General features: G+C 50.2%; 1 protein-coding gene across 1 annotated transcript in view; it reads right to left on the minus strand.

The window, feature by feature from the left end:
• Positions 1-17,500, minus strand: part of LOC310866071 (WAS/WASL-interacting protein family member 1-like) — a 52,936-nt gene that overhangs the window by 34,382 nt on the left and 1,054 nt on the right. The window lies entirely within an intron of this gene.

A 17,500-nucleotide genomic window follows, 5' to 3' on the forward strand; every position in this document is an offset into this window, starting at 1 on the left:
GTGATTGGTCATCATGTAGTGATGTCACAGATGGCTTTGTGGTGAACGTCAGGGATGGTTTCTGCTAACAAACCAACCACTAGGTGGATCTAACTCTGACTCTAACCCTCATATCCTTTTGAACCGTCTATGCCAGGCAGACAGACAGACAGCTGAACAGTCTCTCTCTCCACCAGGCAGACAGACAGACAGCTGAACAGTCTCTCTCTCCACCAGGCAGACAGACAGACAGCTGAACAGTCTCTCTCCCCACCAGGCAGACAGACAGACAGCTGAACAGTCTCTCTCTCCACCAGGCAGACAGACAGACAGCTGAACAGTCTCTCTCTCCACCAGGCAGACAGACAGACAGCTGAACAGTCTCTCTCTCCACCAGGCAGACAGACAGACAGCTGAACAGTCTCTCTCTCCACCAGGCAGACAGACAGCTGAACAGTCTCTATCTCCACCAGGCAGACAGACAGACAGCTGAACAGTCTCTCTCCCCACCAGGCAGGCAGACAGCTGAACAGTCTCTATCTCCACCAGGCAGACAGACAGACAGCTGAACAGTCTCTCTCTCCACCAGGCAGACAGACAGCTGAACAGTCTCTATCTCCACCAGGCAGACAGACAGACAGCTGAACAGTCTCTCTCCCCACCAGGCAGACAGACAGACAGCTGAACAGTCTCTCTCTCCACCAGGCAGACAGACAGACAGACAGACAGACAGACAGACAGACAGACAGACAGACAGACAGACAGACAGACAGACAGACAGACAGACAGACAGACAGACAGACAGACAGACAGACAGACAGACAGACAGACAGCTGAACAGTCTCTCTCTCCACCAGGCTTGTAAATCTTGTACATTTCTTTTATCTTGGTACAACTTGTCTGTCTCTTTGAGATCAAGACCAGAAGCAACTGCACTGAAACACCCAACACAATACTAATAGTGATAATAATGAAAATAATAAAAAAATAAAGATAAAGTATAAAAAGAATAATCAAGCATTCAAAGTACACACCTCACTCCAAGTACAAATGGGTTTAAGGACTACAAGCGAAGAAGCCTTGAAAATATTAAATGATGTAATTGATCTCAAAGAGAGATTTGTTGATGTTGTAAAATGTATTGTTCTGTGTCGACATTCTGAACGGGCACCCATTTTGGTGTCAGCATCATGTTATGCTTTAGCTATTGAAAAATAGCAGACCTACAAGCTCATAGCGCGCCACCGAGTGGCGCGATATGAGCTTGTAGTTCTGCTATTTTTTTAAAAATCGAAGAACGACTGTCATTTTTATAATCTGATCTCAGGTCAGAATGGGTTAATCAGACTAGTGTGTGTCCAGTGGAAACCTCGTATGAATCTGATCTCAGGTCAGAATGGGTTAATGTATTGTTTTGTCTATGTACTGTATTCATTGTGTTGTGCCCCGAGGACCCCCTCTAAAACGAGATGACACAGTTCAAGGGGCTGCCTCCCCCTGGCCAGCCGGGGCGCCTGATGGAGGGGAAAGGAACTGGTCTCTATACTGCCTCCCCCTGGCCAGCCGGGGCGCCTGATGGAGGGGAAAGGAACTGGTCTCTATACTGCCTCCCCCTGGCCAGCCGGGGCGCCTGATGGAGGGGAAAGGAACTGGTCTCTATACTGCCTCCCCCTGGCCAGCCGGGGCGCCTGATGGAGGGGAAAGGAACTGGTCTCTATACTGCCTCCCCCTGGCCAGCCGGGGCGCCTGATGGAGGGGAAAGGAACTGGTCTCTATACTGCCTCCCCCTGGCCAGCCGGGGCGCCTGATGGAGGGGAAAGGAACTGGTCTCTATACTGCCTCCCCCTGGCCAGCCGGGGCGCCTGATGGAGGGGAAAGGAACTGGTCTCTATACTGCCTCCCCCTGGCCAGCCGGGGCGCCTGATGGAGGGGAAAGGAACTGGTCTCTATACTGCCTCCCCCTGGCCAGCCGGGGCGCCTGATGGAGGGGAAAGGAACTGGTCTCTATACTGCCTCCCCCTGGCCAGCCGGGGCGCCTGATGGAGGGGAAAGGAACTGGTCTCTATACTGCCTCCCCCTGGCCAGCCGGGGCGCCTGATGGAGGGGAAAGGAACTGGTCTCTATACTGCCTCCCCCTGGCCAGCCGGGGCGCCTGATGGAGGGGAAAGGAACTGGTCTCTATACTGCCTCCCCCTGGCCAGCCGGGGCGCCTGATGGAGGGGAAAGGAACTGGTCTCTATACTGCCTCCCCCTGGCCAGCCGGGGCGCCTGATGGAGGGGAAAGGAACTGGTCTCTATACTGCCTCCCCCTGGCCAGCCGGGGCGCCTGATGGAGGGGAAAGGAACTGGTCTCTATACTGCCTCCCCCTGGCCAGCCGGGGCGCCTGATGGAGGGGAAAGGAACTGGTCTCTATACTGCCTCCCCCTGGCCAGCCGGGGCGCCTGATGGAGGGGAAAGGAACTGGTCTCTATACTGCCTCCCCCTGGCCAGCCGGGGCGCCTGATGGAGGGGAAAGGAACTGGTCTCTATACTGCCTCCCCCTGGCCAGCCGGGGCGCCTGATGGAGGGGAAAGGAACTGGTCTCTATACTGCCTCCCCCTGGCCAGCCGGGGCGCCTGATGGAGGGGAAAGGAACTGGTCTCTATACTGCCTCCCCCTGGCCAGCCGGGGCGCCTGATGGAGGGGAAAGGAACTGGTCTCTATACTGCCTCCCCCTGGCCAGCCGGGGCGCCTGATGGAGGGGAAAGGAACTGGTCTCTATACTGCCTCCCCCTGGCCAGCCGGGGCGCCTGATGGAGGGGAAAGGAACTGGTCTCTATACTGCCTCCCCCTGGCCAGCCGGGGCGCCTGATGGAGGGGAAAGGAACTGGTCTCTATACTGCCTCCCCCTGGCCAGCCGGGGCGCCTGATGGAGGGGAAAGGAACTGGTCTCTATACTGCCTCCCCCTGGCCAGCCGGGGCGCCTGATGGAGGGGAAAGGAACTGGTCTCTATACTGCCTCCCCCTGGCCAGCCGGGGCGCCTGATGGAGGGGAAAGGAACTGGTCTCTATACTGCCTCCCCCTGGCCAGCCGGGGCGCCTGATGGAGGGGAAAGGAACTGGTCTCTATACTGCCTCCCCCTGGCCAGCCGGGGCGCCTGATGGAGGGGAAAGGAACTGGTCTCTATACTGCCTCCCCCTGGTCAGCCGGGGCGCCTGATGGAGGGGAAAGGAACTGGTCTCTATACTGCCTCCCCCTGGCCAGCCGGGGCGCCTGATGGAGGGGAAAGGAACTGGTCTCTATACTGCCTCCCCCTGGCCAGCCGGGGCGCCTGATGGAGGGGAAAGGAACTGGTCTCTATACTGCCTCCCCCTGGCCAGCCGGGGCGCCTGATGGAGGGGAAAGGAACTGGTCTCTATACTGCCTCCCCCTGGCCAGCCGGGGCGCCTGATGGAGGGGAAAGGAACTGGTCTCTAAACTGCCTCCCCCTGGCCAGCCGGGGCGCCTGATGGAGGGGAAAGGAACTGGTCTCTATACTGCCTCCCCCTGGCCAGCCGGGGCGCCTGATGGAGGGGAAAGGAACTGGTCTCTATACTGCCTCCCCCTGGTCAGCCGGGGCGCCTGATGGAGGGGAAAGGAACTGGTCTCTATACTGCCTCCCCCTGGCCAGCCGGGGCGCCTGATGGAGGGGAAAGGAACTGGTCTCTATACTGCCTCCCCCTGGCCAGCCGGGGCGCCTGATGGAGGGGAAAGGAACTGGTCTCTATACTGCCTCCCCCTGGCCAGCCGGGGCGCCTGATGGAGGGGAAAGGAACTGGTCTCTATACTGCCTCCCCCTGGCCAGCCGGGGCGCCTGATGGAGGGGAAAGGAACTGGTCTCTAAACTGCCTCCCCCTGGCCAGCCGGGGCGCCTGATGGAGGGGAAAGGAACTGGTCTCTATACTGCCTCCCCCTGGCCAGCCGGGGCGCCTGATGGAGGGGAAAGGAACTGGTCTCTATACTGCCTCCCCCTGGCCAGCCGGGGCGCCTGATGGAGGGGAAAGGAACTGGTCTCTATACTGCCTCCCCCTGGCCAGCCGGGGCGCCTGATGGAGGGGAAAGGAACTGGTCAATAAACTGCCTCCCCCTGGCCAGCCGGGGCGCCTGATGGAGGGGAAAGGAACTGGTTGGAATAACGTGTTCCTTCCACGCGCTACGTCCAACCAGGGAAACTCCCCCCTGTCAGGTGTAAAGGAGCAACTTGGACACTCAGGCATGAAGGAAGCATGAGTTCAAGTCCGTTGCTCTCCCCTTGTCCCCCATATATGGGGACTAGGTTGGTCTCCCCTTGTCCCCCATATATGGGGACTTGGTTGGTCTCCCCTTGTCCCCCATATATGGGGACTTGGTTGGTCTCCCCTTGTCCCCCATATATGGGGACTTGGTTGGTCTCCCCTTGTCCCCCATATATGGGGACTAGGTTGGTCTCCCCTTGTCCCCCATATATGGGGACTAGGTTGGTCTCCCCTTGTCCCCCATATATGGGGACTAGGTTGCTCTCCCCTTGTCCCCCATATATGGGGACTAGGTTGGTGGAGGGTGTGTAGAGCCCAGGATCACATTAGATGATTGACACAGGGGTGAAAAATGGGTTACAAAATCGTGGGATAAAAAAATATATATAAAGGGGCTATCCTCTAAAGGAAATAACATTTCAATATATCTTGACAACGTGAGAACTACTGACTCGGAAGGCCTTTGTAGACCAGAATGGGCCTCAGGTCTTTAACCCATTCCGACCCGAGATCAGGTTCTAAAAAATGTCTTCTACATCCTGACAGTTTTCTGAAAAAAAGCTATGTTTCTATGTCAGTCGTTCTTCGATTTTTCAAAAAATAGCAGACCTACAAGCTTGTAGATCTGCTATTTTTCAATAGCTAAATTATAACATAATAATTATAATAATAACACCAAAAGGGGTTCCCGTTCAGAATGTGTTAATAATGGTCTCTAATACAGAGCCCTGGGGGACTCCGTTCACCAGGGTTTAAGTATTTAACAACAGCATTTCAACTCAACTATGTTAACTGAGAGAGAGAGAGAGAGAGAGAGAGAGCAAACATTTTTACTTGTCACTGTCACTCACTCGCACTCACACAAAGTGTGTGCGCGTGTGTGTGCGTGTGTGTGTGCGTGCGTGTGCACGCGCTCGCGTGTGTGTGTAAGACAAACAGTTCAACGTTGTCTCATAATTATTTTCACCTCGTCAGTGACTGACAGACAGAGGAGGAGCTGACAGCAACACAGGTCTTTATGAGCACATTCAAGCAGCAGGGAGCCGAGATGAAGTTAACACAAGGCCTCATAAGAGAACAATGGAGATATTATCCCCTTCCTCCCTAACTGCATTAAGTGTCTGTCCTAAAACGTCCTTGTGTCCTCACGCCCCCCTGTGTCCTCCTAATGCCCTTGTGTCCTAATGCTCTATGGTGTCCTCACGCCCCTTGTGTCCTAATGTCCTTCCTCCTGTCCTAATGACTCACAGGGTGTCTGTGGAATCCCAGGAACTCCGTCCATCCATCCCTCCCTCCCTCCCTCCATCCCTCCCTCCCTCCCGACTAGAATGAACTCCGACTAGTTCTACCGCCGTCAGAGAGTCCAGAGGGAAGGAAACTGTACCTACAGTAGGAAAGGAAAGGAAAGGTACTATGTTTACCCAGGGTAACTGGACTAAGGAAAGGAAAGGTACTATGTTTACCCAGGGTAACTGGACTAAGGAAAGGAAAGGTACTATGTTTACCCAGGGTAACTGGACTAAGGAAAGGAAAGGTACTATGTTTACCCAGGGTAACTGGACTAAGGAAAGGAAAGGTACTATGTTTACCCTGCAGGGTAACTGGACTAAGGAAAGGAAAGGTACTATGTTTACCCAGGGTAACTGGACTAAGGAAAGGAAAGGTACTATGTTTACCCAGGGTAACTGGACTAAGGAAAGGAAAGGTACCATGTTTACCCAGGGTAACTGGACTAAGGAAAGGAAAGGTACTATGTTTACCCAGGGTAACTGGACTAAGGAAAGGAAAGGTACTATGTTTACCCAGGGTAACTGGACTAAGGAAAGGGAAGGTACTATGTTTACCCAGGGTAACTGGACTAAGGAAAGGAAAGGTACTATGTTTACCCTGCAGGGTAACTGGACTAAGGAAAGGAAAGGTACTATGTTTACCCAGGGTAACTGGACTAAGGAAAGGAAAGGTACTATGTTTACCCAGGGTAACTGGACTAAGGAAAGGAAAGGTACCATGTTTACCCAGGGTAACTGGACTAAGGAAAGGAAAGGTACTATGTTTACCCAGGGTAACTGGACTAAGGAAAGGAAAGGTACTATGTTTACCCAGGGTAACTGGACTAAGGAAAGGAAAGGTACCATGTTTACCCAGGGTAACTGGACTAAGGAAAGGAAAGGTACTATGTTTACCCAGGGTAACTGGACTAAGGAAAGGAAAGGTACTATGTTTACCCAGGGTAACTGGACTAAGGAAAGGAAAGGTACTATGTTTACCCAGGGTAACTGGACTAAGGAAAGGAAAGGTACTATGTTTACCCTGCAGGGTAAACTGGACTAAGCTCAAGAACTTGTTTACAGCCAGGCCCTGCTCATATAGAACATTTCATGGTAGAGGTTTCAATGCCTTGCTCAAGGGCACTTCAGCGGTGGTTATTTTAACGTGCCGGTCCGGGGATACGAACTATAGCGACCTTCACGATGTCAAGACCGCTCCGCAAACCGTTCGGCCACCGCTGCCTCAGGGAAGGAAACTGTAGCTACAGTACAGTACAGTACAACTCTACATGACAACACCAGGCCGAGGCAGGCCTGGCTACTCTCACTTTCACCACTGTAAACACGGTGCGATTATGAAGTTGCCTTTCTCAAAAATGCATTACTGTGTGCATTACAACCCACTCACCAACCCAGGCACGCACGCGAGCACAGTCAGCACACACACACACACACACACACACACACACACACACACACACACGTACGCACGTCTCACACAGTCAAACACACAGACGCACAGACGCATGCACGCGCGCACAAGCAATACGGTGCGTTTATAAAGTTGCCTTTATCCAAAATGCTTTACTATGTGCATTACAACTCACCAGCCCACTCACCAAACCAAGCATGCACACAGTCAAACACACAGACGCACGCACGCACGCACGCACGCACGCACACACACGCACGCACGCACGCTCATCATTTGGTTCTGTGTGGAGGCCCCTGCTTGGGCCAATGATCTTTGACCTTTTAGCCTATTATAAACTATATGAATGTACACATTATTTCTTTCACATAATTCACTTACCCCCAGCATCCCTATTCTGGGCACAACTTACCCCCAGCATCCCTATTCTGGGCACAACTTACCCCCAGCATCCCTATTCTGGGCACAACTTACCCCCAGCATCCCTATTCTGGGCACAACTTACCCCCAGCATCCCTATTCTGGGCACAACTTACCCCCAGCATCCCTATTCTGGGCACAACTTACCCCCAGCATCCCTATTCTGGGCACAACTTACCCCCAGCATCCCTATTCTGGGCACAACGTTCACCAAAATAGCAACGATTTAAGTGGCGTTTGAAGATTACAGAGCGATATATGAATCCAACATTAAAGCTGCACTATGTACATTTTAAACCAATTAGCTAAGAGCTTGCCTGCTTGCCTGCTTGCTCAGGGGAAAAACTGAATCTTGACCTACAGGTCAAAGTTGGTGTCAGGTGATCCTGTCTCCTCGCCACTCGCCCTACACACTTCCACTCGGTTTGAGCATAGATATATAAACAATAGAGACGGCACTGGAATCCCCCTCCCATCCACTTGCATTGCATTGCATTGCGTATTTATATATCTATGCCAGGGGTGGGCAACTGGCGGCCCGGGGGCCACATGCGGCCCCCCACCTTCACTTAATGCGGCCCTCAGGTTAATGTCAGAATACTGATATAATGTTGGTTCCAGCTGTTTACAATTCCACAACATGACCTGCTTTAATTACTTCAGTCTAAATTAGTAGCTCAATGCTCAACACACGTATAATTAAAGGCATTTGAAATGACATTAAAAAGTACATTTTCAGGATTCCAATTCGAATATAACGCTGCGACGCGTTTTGAGCTTGTAGATCGGCTATTTTTGCTACGACAGTAATATATGGCCCTAGGGAGTGAGTGTGGAAATATAGTGGCCCTCTCCATCGTCAAAGTTGCCCACCCCTGATCTATGCTCAGACAGAGTGGAAGTGTGTAGGGAGAGTGGAAGTGTGTAGGGAGAGTGGAAGTGTGTAGGGAGAGTGGAAGTGTGTAGGGAGAGTGGAAGTGTGTAGGGAGAGTGGAAGTGTGTAGGGCGAGTGGAAGTGTGTAGGGCGAGTGGAAGTGTGTAGGGAGAGTGGAAGTGTGTAGGGAGAGTGGAAGTGTGTAGGGAGAGTGGAAGTGTGTAGGGAGAGTGGAAGTGTGTAGGGAGAGTGGAAGTGTGTAGGGAGAGTGGAAGTGTGTAGGGAGAGTGGAAGTGTGTAGGGAGAGTGGAAGTGTGTAGGGAGAGTGGAAGTGTGTAGGGCGAGTGGAAGTGTGTAGGGAGAGTGGAAGTGTGTAGGGAGAGTGGAAGTGTGTAGGGAGAGTGGAAGTGTGTAGGGCGAGTGGAAGTGTGTAGGGAGAGTGGAAGTGTGTAGGGAGAGTGGAAGTGTGTAGGGAGAGTGGAAATATAGTGGCCCTCTCCATCGTCAAAGTTGCCCACCCCTGATCTCTGCTCAGACAGAGTGGAAGTGTGTAGGGAGAGTGGAAGTGTGTAGGGCGGGTGGAAGTGTGTAGGGAGAGTGGAAGTGTGTAGGGCGGGTGGAAGTGTGTAGGGAGAGTGGAAGTGTGTAGGGCGGGTGGAAGTGTGTAGGGAGAGTGGAAGTGTGTAGGGCGGGTGGAAGTGTGTAGGGAGAGTGGAAGTGTGTAGGGCGGGTGGAAGTGTGTAGGGCGGGTGGAAGTGTGTAGGGAGAGTGGAAGTGTGTAGGGCGGGTGGAAGTGTGTAGGGAGAGTGGAAGTGTGTAGGGAGAGTGGAAGTGTGTAGGCCGAGTGGAAGTGTGTAGGGAGAGTGGAAGTGTGTAGGGCGAGTGGAAGTGTGTAGGGAGAGTGGAAGTGTGTAGGGAGAGTGGAAGTGTGTAGGGCGAGTGGAAGTGTGTAGGGAGAGTGGAAGTGTGTAGGGAGAGTGGAAGTGTGTAGGGCGGGTGGAAGTGTGTAGGGAGAGTGGAAGTGTGTAGGGAGAGTGGAAGTGTGTAGGGCGAGTGGCGAGGAGCTAGTTTCAAAAAGGGCCACTGTGTTTACTGCAGGTGAGACATGACCTTTGACCTTTGACACGATCTAAATGTTAATTGTGGGCCTGGACGGTCAGCTCAGCCGTCTGGGCACCGATAGGCTGCCAAGCCAGCCGGACGGTCGGCTCAGCCGTCTGGGCACCGATAGGCTGCCAAGCCAGCCGGACGGTTAGCTCAGCCGTCTGGGCACCTATAGGCTGCCAAACCAGCCAGACGGTTAGCTCAGCCGTCTGGGCACCTATAGGCTGCCAAGCCAGCCGGACGGCGTGTCGCGGGTTCGAATCCCGAAGCCCGGCGGCCTTTGCCTCGAGTCACTCCCCATCTCCCCCCCCCCTTTCCTGTCTAGTTACTGTACTTTATCAATACAAGGCAAAAAACGCAAAATAAAATGTATCTTTAAATTGTGTGACAATTAATCATTGTGTAAAATGTCATAATTTGTCACAACTCCTCTACTGTAAGTGTGAATGCAAATAATTAACAGTGTGTTTGTGTCAGAGTAACTGGCTTCTGTTTATATGTTCTGCAACAACATATACTTTTATCCCATTCTGAACGGGAACCCCTTTTGGTGTTTTAAGCATTATGTTATACTTTAGCTATTGAAAAATAGCAGATCTACAAGCTCGTAGCGCGGCACCGAGTGCCGCGCTACGAGCTTGTAGGTCTGCTATTTTTGAAAAATGTGGCACAAATCTTTGAATATATATTCTTTCAGATTGAACGTTTTCAGCTCAAAACTTTGCTTCTGGGGGGGGGGTCCCTGTATAACTACATATATTCAGATGGGGGTCCGCGGCCAAATACAGATAATTCTGGGTTAGTCCTTGACATGAAGAAGGTTGCAGCACCACTGACACCATAGAAGAAACATTAGGATTTAGAAGCCATTTTTAAATGGGTTAAGAGAAGACACTTGATTCATTCCTGGGAGAAGTCTATAGCGGAAAAAAGCATTTCAACATTTGACAATAGTACCATACGCGTTTCTACTCTAAAACTCAGAGAGTGCCCTAAAGTTTAGGGCCCAAAGTTAAGTTAACCACACCAGTGAATTGCCAGGCAATTCCTTGCAACATAAATGGTTGCACCTGTAGGTTGTTGCACGCAACCAGTATCTTATCTACAATGGCAGTTGCAAGGAGTTGCATTGTTGTGACATGTCCTTAAAACTGTTTTGTTGTGCCTAGTTGCTATAGAGTGTGTGTTCAGTGACAGTGTTAAATAGCTCTATAGTGTGACAGTAATCATTGCTTCATCAACGGGGGGTCTGGGACCCCTAGGGGGTTCAGAGAGATACTGCCAACTCTTTGTGTGATAAGGAATTTTTTTACATTTAGGCCTGACGTCGAAATTTAAAAAAAAGTCTTCTAAATCCTGACAGTTTTCTGAAATCCACATGTTTCTGATGTCAGTCGTTCTCAAACAATTTCATGTCAAGGACTCCCACAAATATATGTAATTGGCCGCCGACCCCCATCTGACAATATGTTGTTCCAGCCTGGAACAACATATTGTCAGATGGGGGTCCCTGGAACTAAGAAGCAAAGATTTGAGTTAAAAACGTTCGCTCTGAAAGAATATATATTCAAAGATTTGCGCCACATTTATCGAAAAGAAATAGCAAATCTACAAGCTCATAGCGTGGCACCGAGTGCCGCGCTATGAGCTTGTAGATCTGCGTTTTCCAAATGTTTTAACATTTAACCCATTCTGAACGGGCACCCATTTTGGTGTTGGCATCATGTCGTGCTTTAGCTACTGAAAAATAGCAGATCTACAAGCTCATATCGCGCCACCGAGTGGCGCGATACGAGCTTGTAGGTCTGCTATTTTTGAAAAATCGAAGAGCGACTGACATTTTTAGAATCTGATCTCAGGTCAGAATGGGTTCATCAGGACCAGTGTGTGTCCGGCGGAAACCTCGTATGAATCTGATCTCAGGTCAGAATGGGTTAACCAAGCAGCCAAGGTGTCCACAGTACACACACTACAGATCAACCATAACAATCTATATGCAGAGCTACTGGCTACTGCTGCCAGAACCAGACCGACTTCTGTTGGCCCCTAGAATCTACTGGCCCTGGGGCCAGAACCAGTGTCAAACCGACTTCTGTTGGCCCCTAGAATCTACTGGCCCTGTGGCCAGAACCAGTGTCAAACCGACTTCTGTTGGCCCCTAGAATCTACTGGCCCTGTGGCCAGAACCAGTGTCAGGCCGACTTCTGTTGGCCCCTAGAATCTACTGGCCCTGTGGCCAGAACCAGTGTCAAACCGACTTCTGTTGGCCCCTAGAATCTACTGGCCCTGTGGCCAGAACCAGTGTCAAACCGACTTCTGTTGACCCCTAGAATCTACTGGCCCTGTGGCCAGAACCAGTGTCAAACCGACTTCTGTTGGCCCCTAGAATCTACTGGCCCTGTGGCCAGAACCAGTGTCAAACCGACTTCTGTTGACCCCTAGAATCTACTGGCCCTGTGGCCAGAACCAGTGTCAAACCGACTTCTGTTGACCCCTAGAATCTACTGGCCCTGTGGCCAGAACCAGTGTCAAACCGACTTCTGTTGGCCCCTAGAATCTACTGGCCCTGTGGCCAGAACCAGTGTCAGACCGACTTCTGTTGGCCCCTAGAATCTACTGGCCCTGTGGCCAGAACCAGTGTCAGACCGACTTCTGTTGACCCCTAGAATCTACTGGCCCTGTGGCCAGAACCAGTGTCAAACCGACTTCTGTTGACCCCTAGAATCTACTGGCCCTGTGGCCAGAACCAGTGTCAGACCGACTTCTGTTGACCCCTAGAATCTACTGGCCCTGTGGCCAGAACCAGTGTCAAACCGACTTCTGTTGACCCCTAGAATCTACTGGCCCTGTGGCCAGAACCAGTGTCAAACCGACTTCTGTTGACCCCTAGAATCTACTGGCCCTGTGGCCAGAACCAGTGTCAAACCGACTTCTGTTGGCCCCTAGAATCTACTGGCCCTGTGGCCAGAACCAGTGTCAAACCGACTTCTGTTGACCCCTAGAATCTACTGGCCCTGTGGCCAGAACCAGTGTCAAACCGACTTCTGTTGGCCCCTAGAATCTACTGGCCCTGTGGCCAGAACCAGTGTCAAACCGACTTCTGTTGACCCCTAGAATCTACTGAAGCTGTGGCCAGAACCAGTGTCAAACCGACTTCTGTTGGCCCCTAGAATCTACTGGCCCTGTGGCCAGAACCAGTGTCAGACCGACTTCTGTTGGCCCCTAGAATCTACTGGCCCTGGGGCCAGAACCAGTGTCAAACCGACTTCTGTTGGCCCCTAGAATCTACTGGCCCTGTGGCCAGAACCAGTGTCAGACAGACTTCTGTTGACCCCTAGAATCTACTGGCCCTGTGGCCAGAACCAGTGTCAAACCGACTTCTGTTGGCCCCTAGAATCTACTGGCCCTGTGGCCAGAACCAGTGTCAAACAGACTTCTGTTGGCCCCTAGAATCTACTGGCCCTGTGGCCAAGAACCAGTGTCAAACCGACTTCTGTTGACCCCTAGAATCTACTGGCCCTGTGGCCAGAACCAGTGTCAAACCGACTTCTGTTGGCCCCTAGAATCTACTGGCCCTGTGGCCAAGAACCAGTGTCAAACCGACTTCTGTTGACCCCTAGAATCTACTGGCCCTGTGGCCAGAACCAGTGTCAAACCGACTTCTGTTGACCCTAGAATCTACTGGCCCTGTGGCCAGAACCAGTGTCAAACCGACTTCTGTTGACCCTAGAATCTACTGGCCCTGTGGCCAGAACCAGACCGACTTCTGTTGACCCCTAGAATCTACTGGCCCTGTGGCCAGAACCAGTGTCAGACCGACTTCTGTTGACCCTAGAATCTACTGGCCCTGTGGCCAGAACCAGTGTCAAACCGACTTCTGTTGGCCCCTAGAATCTACTGGCCCTGTGGCCAAGAACCAGTGTCAAACCGACTTCTGTTGGCCCCTAGAATCTACTGGCCCTGTGGCCAGAACCAGTGTCAAACCGACTTCTGTTGACCCTAGAATCTACTGGCCCTGTGGCCAGAACCAGTGTCAAACCGACTTCTGTTGACCCTAGAATCTACTGGCCCTGTGGCCAGAACCAGACCGACTTCTGTTGACCCCTAGAATCTACTGGCCCTGTGGCCAGAACCAGTGTCAGACCGACTTCTGTTGACCCTAGAATCTACTGGCCCTGTGGCCAGAACCAGTGTCAGACCGACTTCTGTTGGCCCCTAGAATCTACTGGCCCTGTGGCCAGAACCAGTGTCAGACCGACTTCTGTTGACCCTAGAATCTACTGGCCCTGTGGCCAGAACCAGTGTCAGACCGACTTCTGTTGGCCCCTAGAATCTACTGGCCCTGTGGCCAGAACCAGTGTCAAACCGACTTCTGTTGACCCCTAGAATCTACTGGCCCTGTGGCCAGAACCAGTGTCAAACCGACTTCTGTTGACCCCTAGAATCTACTGGCCCTGTGGCCAGAACCAGTGTCAGACAGACTTCTGTTGACCCCTAGAATCTACTGGCCCTGTGGCCAGAACCAGTGTCAGACCGACTTCTGTTGACCCCTAGAATCTACTGGCCCTGTGGCCAGAACCAGTGTCAGACAGACTTCTGTTGGCCCCTAGAATCTACTGGCCCTGTGGCCAGAACCAGTGTCAAACCGACTTCTGTTGGCCCCTAGAATCTACTGGCCCTGTGGCCAGAACCAGTGTCAGACAGACTTCTGTTGGCCCCTAGAATCTACTGGCCCTGCATGGGGCCAGAACCAGTGTCAAACCGACTTCTGTTGACCCCTAGAATTCTGTATTAACCCATTCTGACCTGAGACCAGATTCATACGAGGTTTCCACTGGACACACACTGGTCTGATTAATAACACGACGGTAATAAACTAAATGTTTACACAACTGTACGCCCAACCTGTGTGTGTGTGTGTGTGTGTGTGTGTGTGTGTGTGTGTGTGTGTGTGTGTGTGTGTGTGTGTGTGTGTGTGTGTGTGTGTGTGTGTAGCTTACAGCATTCCAGCAAACAGGTCTCTCTCTCTAAACGTGTTGACATTCTGTCACATATGGTGAAGTGGCTTAGCTTCCCTCCCTGTCCTCATAAGTTCAAGCAGGGCTGTAGATTTTTTTTTACTGTCATCGGAAACCGACGGCGTTTCAACAGAAGAACTCGGGGACGACGAGGGGTTAAATCATTTTCATTTGGGTGTCAATCCTTTGATGTTTACCTCACTTTACCGTGGGGATGACATCTGGGCCTGACCTTAAACTGACAGGTTCAAGAGACGGCTTTCTACGGAGACCAATTACGCTGTCAAATAGAGACAGGAACAGGAACCCTTTGTGTTGTAAGCATTATGTTATACTTTATAGCTATTGAAAAATAGCCAGATATACACGCTATGAGCTTGTAGATCTGCTATTTTTGTTAAAATGTGTCGCAAATCTTTGAATATATATTCTTTCACAGTGAACGTTTTTTTTTAACTCAAGAACATATTTTCAGATAGGGGTCCTCGGTCAAATACTGATAATTCTGGGGGTCCTTGACATGGAAAAGGTTGAGCACCAACTGACACAGAAACCTTTTTAACAGCCTCAGGTCTAAATGGGTTAAAATCAGTGGTTTTACTGGTTTTCAAATCTTTTAATGTCAAAGGTCCATTATTAAAGGGAACTATAGTAGCCCCTCCTACGTCCAGCTTTCAGTGTGCGTTTAACCCATTCTGACCTGAGATCAGATTCATACGAGGTTTCCACTGGACACACACTGGTCTGATGAACCCATTCTGACCTGAGATCAGATTCTAAAAAATGTCAGTCGTTCTTCGATTTAAAAAAAAATAGCAGACCTACAAGCTCGTAGCGCGCCACTCGGTGGCGCGATATGAGCTTGTAGATCTGCTATTTTTCAATAGCTAAAGCATAACATGATGCTAACACCAAAATGGGTGCCCGTTCAGAATGGGTTAAACACAAACACAAACACAACAATATTAAATATACATACAAAGGTATTAATGTTAAATCTGACTTGCCTAAGCCTGCATTGCAGACACCCTGGACAAAAGTATTATAATATGTCAATACAGAATGAGATCATTCATTCATTCATTAATTAATTCATTCATTAATTAATTCATTCATTCACACAGGTGTGATTTTTGAGCGCCTATATTCAGCCATAGTGTAGATCAGGGGGGGGGGGACGACTGGCGGCCCGGGGGCCACATGCGGCCCCCACCTTCACTTAAGCCATTCTGACCTGAGATCAGATTCATACGAGGTTTCCGCCGGACACACACTGGTCTGATGAACCCATTCTGACCTGAGATCAGATTCTAAAAATGTCAGTCGCTCTTTTCGATTTTTCAAAAATAGCAGACCTACAAGCTCGTATCGCGCCACTCGGTGGCGCGATACGAGCTTGTAGATCTGCTATTTTTAAATAGCTAAAGCATAACATGATGCTGACACCAAAATGGGTGCCCGTTCAGAATGGGTTAATGCGGCCCGCATGTTAATATCAGAATACTGATTATAGTATTTATTTCAGCTGTTTACAATTCCAAACTCGCTTTAATTACTTCATGACTAGTGTTAAAAGGTTAGTACTTAATGACTAGTATTAAAATGTTAGTCTTTTTGTGCCCAATGTAGTTATGTTAACAGTTCATAAAGTTGACATCATACTAGAATTATTCAGGTTCTCAATTGAAATATAGCAAAAATAGCTGATCTACAAGCTCAAAAGGCGTCGCAGCGCGACGCCTTTTGAGCTTGTAGATCAGCTATTTTTTGCTACGACAGTAATATGCACTGTGGCCCCTCTTGAGTGAGTGTGGAAATATATTGGCCCTCACCATCGTCAAAGTGGCCCACCTCTGGTGTAGATTCTTGTCCTAACACAAACATCACATGCCATTCATTGACAATGAATGGAGGATTTCTACGTCATTATGTGGACGAGCAAATCTACAATGAATTAAAGGATGACGTCCGATGATAGGAGCGCCCCTCACTTCACACGGGTGTGATTTTTCTTTTCTTCCATTATGCATTTTGGTGTTTTAATTAAGCAGCATGTTATACTTTAACTATTGAAAAATAGCAGACCTATACAAGCTCATAGCGCGGCACTCGGTGCGCTTGTAGGTCTGATATTATTTTTAATCAGACCAGTGTGTGTCCAGTGGTAACCTCGTATGAATCTGATCTCAGGTCAGAATGGGTTAATCAGACCAGTGTGTGTCCAGTGGTAACCTCGTATGAATCTGATCTCAGGTCAGAATGGGTTCATCAGACCAGTGTGTGTCCAGTGGAAACCTGGTATGAATCTGATCTCAGGTCAGAATGGGTTAATCAGACCAGTGTGTGTCCAGTGGAAACCTCGTATGAATCTGATCTCAGGTCAGAATGGGTTAATCAGACCAGTGTGTGTCCAGTGGAAACCTCGTATGAATCTGATCTCAGGTCAGAATGGGTTCATCAGACCAGTGGGTGTCCAGTGGAAACCTGGTATGAATCTGATCTCAGGTCAGAATGGGTTAAAGCCTCTCAGACCCAAAACATGTAATATGTTGTTGTTGTTCAATAATGCCATGCTGTATTACGGGTCCATCATTGGGTTTCATTTTACACTCTCAAGAGTTAAAAAGGTCTCTAAAAGGGTCCATGTGGTTACTAATTAACTCTCCATCATGTTTAACCCATTCTGACCTGAGATCAGATTCATACGAGGTTTCCGCCGGACAAACACTGGGTCTGATGAACCCATTCTGACCTGAGATCAGATTTAAAAAAATGTCAGTCGTTCTTCGATTTTTCAAAAAATAGCAGACCTACAAGCTCGTATCGCGCCACTCGGTGGCGCGATATGAGCTTGTAGATCTGCTATTTTTCAATAGCTAAAGCACGACATGATGCCGACACCAAAATGGGTGCCCGGTCAGAATGGGTTAAGTTTAACTGGGGACCACCTGGAAACCCCCCCCCCCCCCCCCCCCCTCAAGGACCACTGGTTGAGAGAACCACTGGTTTTATAAATGCCGTGCCGTTTACAATCAAAGAGATTAGAATTAATCACAGTTTATAATCTGCAGAGTGTACAACATGACGGAACCAAATTATAAGGTTCCATTTGGTACACACTACACAGAGTCTGAGATGTGAAAACACAGT

This window comes from Protomyctophum parallelum, assembly GCF_964188405.1.
Source record: "Protomyctophum parallelum genome assembly, chromosome: 10".
NCBI lineage: Eukaryota > Metazoa > Chordata > Actinopteri > Myctophiformes > Myctophidae > Protomyctophum > Protomyctophum parallelum.